The following is a 12091-nucleotide window of genomic DNA, read 5'->3' on the forward strand; positions in this document are numbered from 1 at the left end:
TTACAACCTCAAATGGACAAGGTTCATCATTAAATAATTGTATTACAACTTACAACAGACAGACGCCTAAAGCTGATTGACCTGGTTTTGAAAACATTGCCCCACTGAAGGGGTTCAAAATTGGTTCTACTTGAAAAACATGGGGGGACGAAATATAATAGAGACTGGTGGGCTAAGCAGATAGACTGTACATCTCAATGGGGAAATTATCCCCATTAAATATTCAAAAGTGAAAATAAGTCTGCCATTATAGTATTCCTCCAAAAAATTCAAGTTTCACTGACAACAAAAATCTCAAACCTCCTCTCCAGTAAGCAGCTTTGTGAAAGGATGCAAATATTGAAGACCATCTCTCACATTTCCAATACAAACTTTTTTTAGCTCGAAAACATATTTCACTAACAAGTCAAAAGGTCCTTTCTTTTACACTTCAACAGTCACATTTCAGAAAAAAAGTTGTTTCCTCCCCATGAAGGGGTGAACTTTGGCTCCACCGGGTGAATTGGATCTTGGCCGTTCATGGCCCGGGCTCCACATACAAGGGTTGGGCCCCCACACAACAAATTTGTGTGGAGCTCGGACTCATGAAACGGTGGATGCTGCAACCGATTTAAACATAGAATGAGCCCCTATGAAGGCACTGAAGTGATGAATGAGTTCGTGAGCTTCCAGAATTTGCACTAAAAAACATTAGGTCCTAATAAGACTACTAGGATTTAAGGGTTGATATATATATATATTATGAGCCTTACCTACAGCCCCTTATTGGAAATTATGGGCCTACATTGAATGCGTACAGAGGCCCAGTACTCGAGATTGTTTCTATATGGGCCTACATTCAAGGAAAGCACATACCCGTTAGCCGAGGATATGAGCCTTCACATTTAGGCCTATCATTGCCAACGGAGCCCAGTTTTCGAGATTATGGGCCTTTCCATTTTTTTTATTTTTTTGGTCCTACATTCAATCGCTAGCAGAATATGGGCCTATAAACACGGTCTTTTTCTTACTAACGTTATTATATGGGGCCTACAGGCGGCTCATTTCAGTATTGGAGTTATAGGCCTGCCTCCTTTCTGAGCCTACAATCAAATGCAGACCCATTATGAGATTCTGAGCCCAACGTTTAAAGGGAATAGACCCAATTAATACGAGTTTATTTTTGGCGTACCATTCAAGGAAAGCTCAGGATCGTTTCCTGAGATTATGGGCCTCCTTTAGGCCTGCCAATCAAAGCAAGCTAGCCGTCATTTTAGATATTAAGGGGTCTCTTGTTATTTGGGCCTACAATGCGAGATCATGGGCCTTTCCGAATTTGGTCATACGATCAACCAACAGCCGGATCCCATTAAATTGAGAACTGATGGGGCCTATAAAATACGGTAAGAAAGAGGGCCATTTACTATTTACTCCAGATTATTGGGTCTACAAGCGTAAACGGTAAGACTCATTATTGGAGATTTCATTGCATTCGCTTCTGGCAACAATCACAAGCTAAGAGATCCCTTATGATATTAATGGGCCTACAATCAATCCTAACAGAGGCCCCCAAAAAACCCAATTACGAGACTACCTTATTCATTTGGGCCTAAAATCGAACTTGAAGTGAGGAACCATGGGCCCATTTCCGATTTGGTCCCCGACCAGCAACCGCGGCCCATTTCGTACAACCATAACAACCAAAAATTCAGCACCCGATTTCTTCTTCTCAGAGTGAGGAAGATGCAGAGAACGAACGTCGTATGCGAGGCTGGTTTGACAAGAAATCGAGGGTTTTGTTCCAGAGAGTGGCGATGAGAAGATCCGTAAAGCCGTCCTTGTGCTATTAATCGAGAGGCTCCTTCCGGTTGTCATTCCCAAAATCGACCCTATTGTCTATGCATTTACAAGAATTCTCGTGAGCATTTTGCTATACCATCGTGATCATCTATTTACATATTGAGGCAAAGTTAATGCGAATTGCAGATAACGTGTTGAACCATTCGGGGAGATATCCTATTGCATATTCAAACGTGTTGAACTCTTTTACATTCGTGTGGAATTGTTTTGGTCCCTTTTAAATTTTGTTTGGAAGGGAATTTTGGGGAAGTATAAATGATTGCAGTTGCTCTTTTGTTTCGTGGAGAAATGAACAATAGGAATATTCAATATCTTTGGAATCAGGCTACATAAGCATATTCCTTTTTTGGGCTAATGTTGTTGATTGTGATTTTTTTAAATGGTTTAATTTTGTTTCATATAGTTCTTGAAGCGTTTTGGATCCATGTCCCAGGTTCCGATGGAGACACGCCAATATTTTCGGGAATACCCTGGAAGCTTTTCTTGAAAAAATCTGATGCCAAGGTAACCCTTGTTTTTTCCTTTTCCTTTCTTTACCTTTTTGGTTGGTTCGTGTTCTGGGTCTAATAACAAATACACCATGTGAGTATCTCTTCATAATTCATATGTGCCTCAATTGACTAGGCTGCTAGAATATGCATACTCATTATATCAGTAGTAACAAGAACAGGACCTAACCCCCGTGTATCTCCTATGTGGTCCCTTACAGCTGCTGCATTCCGTTTGCATAAAAGTTAATTCAGTTCTTTTCTTCTAGAATTGTCTGTGCGGTTTTCTATGTGTGGTAACAGGTGGTTTTTTATATACAGGGGATAAAGAGAGATTATCAAAATATGACTACACACCAGCTCCACGGATCACCGATGCTGAGACAAAAATCAACGATGATCAACGGTAATATTTTCTAATTTATTTATTTGCACAATCGAGTTCTCTGTTTTTTCTCTTATCTCTGGACCATGAACTGGTAAAACCTTCCATTTACTTACCCGTATTTCCATGTAATAATTTTCATTCTGATTCTCGGGTCAAGTAACAAATGCAACATGAATACCGAATGGATGATCAAAATCCTTTTTTTTCCTCACCTTTTCTTTTGTTAGGTTCTGCCATGTTTTTTGTATTTATAGGAATGCATCAGCGCACAGTATAATATGCTATGTCTGAGAAGTTTTCATTTTGTGCTACCAAACGTCGTAGTGTCCCATGACACCCATATCAATCTATTAGATGAAAAACGAACTATGTTTCATGTAGGTCACTGCAAAGAAGCATTTGATCAGAGACTCTTAATCTTCTCCTTTATGGTACTGCATATTGTTTTCTAACGGGAAATCCATGTCTGGCATTTTCTGAAAAAGGTTTACGAGTCCTGAACAGACATTACGCGGGGTACATTTAGCTTGCAAATATATTGTAGGCTAAGTTTGGTTAGATGATTAGATTTTTGATGTACTCATTTCAACTCATTTTATAAACTGAGGAATAGTGTGAAAAACAAATATTAAAAGTAGCGATGGATTAGTTCCCATCCTCCATGGAATTGGAACCAACCGTTATTGGGAGTCATGTTTTCTCAACATTCATTTTACATTTATAACCGTGGGAAAAAAGGAATAACAGAAAGCCAAAAGTTTGCAGTGTGCCAGAATCTGCCTTAAAATCTGTGCTAGGATATCTTTCCCATACATATTTTGGTTGAGGAAATGGCTCCAATTGGCCATATGATCATACACTCTCAGGAGAATAAGCCAGGACAACACGCCTCTCATAAGGTAAGTGTCCTGTTTTCTTTAGACATATCACTCATGTAGCATTATGTAAGTTCTTCTTGTTTAATCTTTCCTCCATCTTGGCAGCGATTCGTTTTTAAAATCTCAAGTGATTTGCTACAAGCAAGTTGATTATCGGAAAATGCGAAGATTTTTGTCTGGGTGACAAAGGATGAACTAACTAAATTATTTTCCGGAGCAAGCCGAATACCTTGACAAGATGATAATCAGCTGATGCATTTTGTGTTTAACCATCTATGGTTTCAATTTAAGATGCAGTGTGACTGCGTATTATTCAAGTTCCTGAATTCCATATAGATAGAAAGGTCTATGAAAATCAACCGTCTGACGAAATTTATGTTAGCCGACCATAGGATTTTCTCAGGCAAAAGAAAAATGAATGCACGCAGAAGTAATTAATTCCAAGGCCAGATGAGGAACACACTTACAAGGCTACGTACGTGAGGTAGCAGCGTTGGGGTTGAATTTTAAAATGTGCGATTACATATTATTATGTAATAATTGCTACTGCTTTCTCTCTTTTGGAACACAATACTATTTGCAAATGCCTTTTCTTGTTGCCCACTTTAAGTTACTTAACAAGCAACATGAAGTTTTAAGTTTAGTCAAGATGATTTGTTTTCGGTGACATTACAGTACTGAGGTAAGAGCGTTCCCTCCATATTTACATGCATATCTTTTATTTTGAATTAGCGATGACAAATTCAACCTTTCCACGAAAATTTTTGAATGTGTAAAAACTATATTTTGTACTTCGACTAGGAAATTCGTGGAAAAAGTTTTTAGGTCCATAAAAACATAGGCGAGCGAACGAAGGAAGTTACTTCAAGGCCACGAAGAAAATCAATTACAAAGATGGGACAACATTAAATTCTCAACGTATTGAAATTTTATTCCTTACAAACGGTATTCAAAGAGACAAGAGTCCGCTTCAAAATATCCTTACCCAGCAGGTCCGCCGGCAATTGCTAATGCAGACATATTACAGTGCCTAATGTGACTAAATTACATAGGTATGCAATCTATTTAATAATATCAACAGACCGGGACACAAAGAATCGAAAAGAAACAAAAATATGGCGAACTAACAAGGGGGTATTAACAAAAATCTATACTTTTTTGGAGTATTTAACAGTCACAATTCCATTCATTATCAATACCTTGGAGGTATTCTTAAGTTCTGAAAATTGATTATTCTGATGAGGTGTAGAGAGGAACAGTGGAAAACTCCGACATCAGAAGGTTCACGATGCAAGCAAAATTTCATGATATCGCAGGGAGCAGCTTTGGTTTTGCGGTTGATGTAAGTAGCTCGGTGTAAGCAGTACTTTGACAATCTGGAGGAATTCCCAATGTTGGTGTAAAGATAGTTAAATCTGTGTCTGCGGCTTTAGGACTTCCTTCGAGTTGGTCTCGCTTCGATCCATTGTTAGTCTCCCTTTTTTCTTTTTCTTCATTTTCTTTAAGTAGAAAATCCACCCATAGATCTGGCAAATGACTGAATAAAAGTTTCCAGAAAGTATTTTAGGCATTTGGTGGAAGAATATTGGAGAACCCACCATTTTTTAAATTTTAGTAATTCATGTTAATTGAAGAGCTACGAAGGCTAGTTTCTCGGATGGAATGAAATGGGGGAAACTATATAAGGCGTGTTAACCAGTATCAAAAGGAGAATAAAAAACCACAAGAGAATGGAGCAGTGAGAGAGACCTGGTCGTCTGACATAGCGGTAGAAGCTTCAGCAGAGCTGCCACCCAAGATGCCCCCAACTAATCGACCAGGAAAACCCAACACACCCCGTACTAACACCTTTGCCAAGCTCCTTGATGAGCAATGCCTATCCTTTGCTTGTCTTCATCAGAAAACCCAGCATGCGAACCATGAGATCAAGAACCTGAAACAATGGGTAAGTAGAGGTTACCATGGATGCCAGACAGGTACTTCTTGCTCCTTCATTATATAAACTGTCCATAAGATACTCTACATACAGAATCAGATGGGCATGAGCTTTCAGATGAATGATTGATTAGGTATTAAGATTCTTAACAGAGCTAGACAGGATTACTCGAAATACTTATAAAGATTTTTTAAGTAGCTTTAGTTCCTTAGTAAAGCTTTCTACATCCTCCAGATCAGTTACTGTACCTCTTTGCTGTGATTTCTCTGGAAATAGGTCACCAGTAATTTAATTACAATGCGCCTGGCAATAAAAACACTTGTTATGTTCCTTCTAATCAAAGAAAAGTTCCTGCAAAACTTTTAGAATATATATCAACTAGAGCTAATTTAAGTTCAAATATCATATGGATAATGAAACTACGCATCCATGACTGTCTTAAAAGAAAATACATACAAAACTGACAGCATAATACAAACAAGGTCATTTTAGAGCCACAAAATAGTCAAACCACGCTTTCAAATTTGAACAATCGGGGAGAGGAAGGGCAGTTGGCAAGACGAGCAAGAAAAACTAAGCCCCAATATTTCCCCCAATCTCCTAGATTCTTTAACGAAAACAAAATAGTACAAGGAAGTTTCACTATGGTGCATTGTAGTTCTAGATGGAGTGCACAAGTTCATATGGTAGACGCAACTACCTCTAACGTTGCTGATACTAGAACCAAGAGGTAGTTTACATGCTAACTGTTTGGGTACAGTCCAGAGAACATGTTCAAATTTATTCTGGATTAGATTAGAAATTTTTTTGCCAAGATAAAAAAAACGAAAAAAAAATGACATCGCCAGCTTTCTAATTGATAGTTTGATACCCTCGGTGCCTTGTTTCCCACGGAAAGGGCATATTCAGAAGCTTCTTACAACTTCCTCAACTTCCGTCTTTTGCTTATTATTTTTTCCTTTTTAAATTTGTTTGGGGATTCTTTTATTTTTTATTTTTTTAATTCATTTATTTTATTTTAAATTTTTTTCTTTTTTTTTTTTGGATTTCCTACACGTGAAACCGTAAAGGTATAATATGATACAGATGATGACCAAGTAGTGAAGTCAATTTGGGTTAATGGTCCTCGCACAGACATTAACGTAGATAGCTTTTGCCTTTTAGAGCGACACCATAAAAATCAGTCATGACTAGAGATACTGACTGCGTCACAAAGAATGATCATATTTGGTCCACCTAGAATAAAAAGAAATGAAAAGATCAGGCTCTCTCACCTGTCAACGAGAAAATCAGAGTCCACAGACATTCGGTTTAGCCTTGTCATGCTTTGCTCAAGAGCTCGACGCAGTTTGTCATTATCCTCCTCAAGCTTCTTAACTCTTCTGTTTCTTTCCTCAACCACTCTTTCAACTTGCAAAAGCTTCCCTAACATCTCTTCCTTCCCCCTTTTTGATGCTTCTGTTTGTTGGTGTGCTTCCTAACAGCAGATGCAGGGAAAGATGAGGGTTTAAGTTGAACTGGAAACAATATAAAAGGACATGCATCTTATTAAGCAGCCAGATCATGATCTTGACCATGAATGAGAAAGCTGGCAAACTTTAAAATATCAAAGCTCACGGTCGTGTACCACATTTACAAAAACATGAAATAGAACTGTAAGTTGCTCAAATACATCACGACTTAAAAATTATTAGCTTCGATACAAGTGTGGTGTGTGCTGATGTTGAAAACTGTGATAAAGTTGAGAAATCACACCTTCAACATCTCGGAAAGTCGAGCAGATTCTTCTTTGGCCACGGACAACTCCTGTCCAAGACGTTCCTAAACATAAAGTACACACAGTCATACACATATTCTTTGCCTTTCTCATCTAATTTCAACGATGGAAACAAAGTTTTACCTTAGCTTCAATTTCAGCATAATACTGGCCAAGGGCAGTTTGCAGATTCAGAACTTCCACATTCTTTGCATCTACAGTGCTCCTGAAGCTAGTCAATTTTCTATTAAGCTCGTCTATAGTTTCCTTAGACTTCTTAAGTTCATTAATATTAGACATTTTAATTTCTTCCTGACTTCCAACTGCCTGTTTCAGAGCTTTCTCCAATTGTAATATTTGAACTCTTTGATATTCATTGGCTTCTCGCAGTTCCACAATGATTTTATTGTCCTCATCCATCTTCTCTGACTCCTCAGATTCCTGTGGATATTTTTTTATATTACTCAATTTAAACAAGCACTTATATCATTGATATTGTGATAGACAACAGTACACCAAAAAAGAGACGCGGAACAGCGCCAGACCTTTTCCAGCAAGTGCTGCTTAAGTCGTCTCAAATGTTTTACCGCTTTATCCTTTTCTCGGCGTGTTTCATTTAAGTCGTTCTCCAACTTCTGCATAGATCGCACTATTTCTTCCTTGTGGGAAAGTGCCTGCCGTGTATTACCTCTTAGACTAAAGTGCAAAAATATTAAAGAGTATGAATGCACACCACGAGAAATGCAGTGCAGTGAAAGTAAATGCTCAAATACTAATCCCTCTAAAGAAGCTAAATGAATTGAAGTACGGGATATGAGCCAACTTAAAAAGAAAAATGGAAAATAGATCATAATCAACATCGGAAAAGGAAAATATGACCCACCTCATTCGAGCTACTGGAATGCTTATTTGAAGAGTCTATAACACCAGGTATGTTTTGGTGCAACAGAGAAGAATGATTTGCCTTTAAAGCGGCCTCTAACTCATCTTTTTCTTTCTGTAGTGAAAAAAGATATTACATCCACGGTGCATGACGCATACGAATATATACATATGTACACGCATGAAGCATAAATAGGCACATATACATGTATTGAACACACAAAGCGCGCACAAAATAGAAATGGTAAGATATTGACCTTTATAATAATCTTTTCATTCTCTAAAGAGGAAATGACTGTTTTCAATTTCTCTACTGTGTCATTGATTTCTTCTGTGTCACTTCTATGCAACTCCATTTCCAATCGTCCTATCTCTGATATCTTCCGGTTCAGCTCTTCATGTGCGTTGTTCAACTCTTTTGACATCTAGAGATGAGGAGTAAAAAATAGCTGTATATCAGTATCAACAACATAATAATTCCCAAATTTACCTAAAACATGAAGAAACCTCTACAAATTCTGTTGAACACCAAGGAACTCACTTCATCATTTTGCCTTTTTAATGAGCTCAGATCTTGCCGAACATATCCGTTCAACTTCTTCTCATCTGAGAATTGATGAAATACATCAACTAAATAAAGCTGACATAGAAGCAGAGCTGGATCTTTAAAGAGTTCAAAAATACCTTGTAACATTAACTGCAAACTTGCCAATTTGTCGTGTTCTTTCTCAAGTTGTGCCATCAGTTGTTTCATTTGTGTTTCATGAGTTGCTTTCATCACTGCCATATTTTCTTCCATCATATCTGTGAGTTCCTAGAAGGCATTAATACAGCTATTATCAAGTCCACACACAGTTGGAAGATGGAATGTGGAAACTATCAATTGTAGAATGGGACAAATTTTTTGATGAGGAACAAGACTAGGCTTTCCAGTTTCAATTCCACGTGCATAGAAAAACAACAATGTAGAAAAATCATATGCATTAGTGAAGACAAGAATCAGAACATGGATGAAGTAAAGATTCGGCCATTTCTCTGAAACAAAATGACTTCTACATGAATAGAAAAGCAAACGCTGCTCCACCCCACGAAAGACCAAGGCTTCTATATCTGGAAAAGAACATTTTTCTCTTACTTTTGCATCTGTTGAAGAGGTTCCATTGCTTTGTCCATCCTGTTTTGGAACAACACCATTGATTTGTGAGCTTCCAACAGAACGGATCTTTGCTGCAGCTTTATTATGGCGATTAGAAGAAAGATCGCCATTCCCCTGAAAAAATAAGTAGGCATCAGCTTATAGAAGGTAAATCTTCATTTGCCAAATAGCTTAGACCAAGAAATTTGCGACAAAATGTTTACAATTTCATTTATCAAACAGAAGGCCATTTATCAAATCTACTTATTCTAACGGAGCCAATGTCCAAAGCATTATAACTTATCAATAAAACACAATTCAGAATTGCATCAGCTTCACTGTTTACATTCCATATCCCTCTTCCATATCAGTATTAGCCAGCCTCTCCTCCAGTCACCTCCACCAAGGTAATCAATCTTATACTTCAAAACTCCATGAAACTGCTTTCCATGACCAAATTGAGTTCACAGTTGAAACTAAAAATGTGTACTACGACTGAAGTATATACCTCCTCAAAGAATTTAAGATCCTTAATTGCATATTCACATCTTACATTTTTCGTGATAAGTAAATCCAACACTTAATTTACATTCATCTAAGACCAAAATCCAAATCCTCTAACATATTTCTGTCTCAAAGTGTCTTTAAATCTTTTATGTGTACCTTATGCACAGTTTTGGCCGCATTTAGAGCACTGTTTGTAGTAAGGAGATTTTGTTTCAATGAGCCATTTTCTTCAGTCAGCCTTGAAATTTGATCCTGTAACTTAAGAGTCAGAGTTAGATTTTAAAAGTAAAAAAGTACCATAGAAAGGAAGAAATCCTTTAATGTTTTACTCTTATAAAAAATTCTTTAGTTCAACCTATTTAGCAAAAGAAGTAAGTACTGTAAGGGGAAAACAAACAACCTCTTTTTCCTTCAATAAAGCCGCATAATTAACTGATAAAGCTTTGATTTCTGCCTCAGATTCCTTAAGTCTTTTAATATCTGATTTGTATCGTTCAATCTGCAAGAGAAAAAAAATGTATCTATGATCACAGCTGGTCACACCATATGCCGGATGAAGCTACAAATCGCTCTGTATAGATTGGAACAAAATAATTCAAGGCAAAAGTAATAAAATTATCCCCACCCCCACCCCCACCCCCACCCCCACCCCACCTCTATCAAAATTAATAACAATTCGGCTAAAAGTATTGTGCAAAAGTATAATCTATTAGAAGAAAATCAGAAATCATTTCATGCAAGTTAGGTTAGGACTTAGGAACTGCACTACGAAATGTGCATATGTTCAAGTGCAATCAGAAATCATTTCATGCAAGTTAGGTTAGGACTTAGGAAACTGCACTACGAAATGTGCATATGTTCAAGCGCACGACTACAACTTGTATCCTATTCTTCACAAATGAAAATCACATTCAGGAAATTTTGATGATACGATCTTCATTTCTAGATCATGGTAGGTTTTAGCATAGATAGATTTTTCCATAAACAATCAAAGTATCAAACCTCACCCAAAATCAAGCCTAAAAATGATAATTCAAACCAGATTAATTGTCAGATGGAGAAGAAAAATAATAAGTACGGTAAATAATTCCAACTAAAAATATATTCAAAAAATAGTCGGAGAAAACACACTACCTCGCGAAATCAAAACAAATACAGCACAAATAACTCGCGAATACCTCATGATCATAAGGGGAGTCAAAGCCATTGGTGATTGGTGAATGCATCGGCGAACGATCAAAATTGCGAGAAATTCGCCGCTCAGAGACTCCATTGCTGTTTTCCGATCGCTCCCGGGGAGGAGTACACAAGGAGAGCTCATCATCGTCCTCATCGTGAACATCTAGCGCAATTTTACTCAAACTTTCCTTTAAAGTGGCTACAGAACTCCACATGGCATCAAATTATACGCGGCAAAATGCCTTTCTGTATTATTCCTGCATATATATCTGAATGTTTCTTGGTGATATCTTCTCGGATTTGAACTCAAAGAGAATTGTGAAGATCGATTGAGGGAAAAACTTGGAAATTGAAATGAATTAGATTTGGGGTTTTTAATCTTACGGTAGATCTGATAAAAATGTGAACTAAATAGGTTGCCTAACGCCTACGTGAAAAATAATAATAATAATAATAATAACAATAAAGGAAAAAAAAATTAATAACAATAAAGGAAAAGGAAAAATAAAATTGAACGGGCCAGGCGACGTAATCGGTAATCCAATAGCAGTAATTACCAATTCTTTGGGCTTCAGTTTTTGAAAATTGGGCTCGATTCCAGCTCCCAGCCCATTAACGTTCAACAATATCTTTTTTCCTTTTTCTTTTATTTTTTTTAAAAAAATTATTTTTATGGATAACGGTCAGCAGTCAGCAATCAATTTCCATTTCCACACTCTTAGAAATACCTCTTTTTTATTTTTCTTTTTATTTTTTTTAAAAAATTCTTTTTAAGGCAGGATTATATGTTAAAAGGATGTAGGATTCATGTTTAATCGCAAGTGTTTCGGAGTAAAATATATTAGTTATCATTTTAGTCTATCGTTTTATCTTTCATCATTTTCTTATGAGTCTAATAGTATCTAAATTAATGAACTCGTGTTCGTTTGAAGCTATAAATAATATAGTCAATTTAGAATTAATAATATCCAATTGCTGATACAATATCTAGTGTACTTGATTCGATTTGGAGAGCATTAACTAATGTTGAATTACTCATATATCTGTCACTCAAAATTTTATAATTACATAACTTTGGGAGACCATGGTATTTTATATTTCTC

General features: G+C 36.9%; 2 pseudogenes; one reads left to right on the forward strand and one right to left on the reverse strand.

The window, feature by feature from the left end:
* The first annotated feature begins 1363 nt into the window (after positions 1-1363).
* On the forward strand, positions 1364-3846 carry LOC140889119 (uncharacterized; annotated as a pseudogene).
* Positions 3847-5180: 1334 nt separating this feature from the next.
* LOC140891368 (golgin candidate 3-like) lies at positions 5181-11361 on the reverse strand (annotated as a pseudogene).
* Positions 11362-12091: the final 730 nt, after the last annotated feature.

Source organism: Henckelia pumila, chromosome 3, assembly GCF_033568475.1.
Source record: "Henckelia pumila isolate YLH828 chromosome 3, ASM3356847v2, whole genome shotgun sequence".
In the NCBI taxonomy this organism is placed as follows: domain Eukaryota; kingdom Viridiplantae; phylum Streptophyta; class Magnoliopsida; order Lamiales; family Gesneriaceae; genus Henckelia; species Henckelia pumila.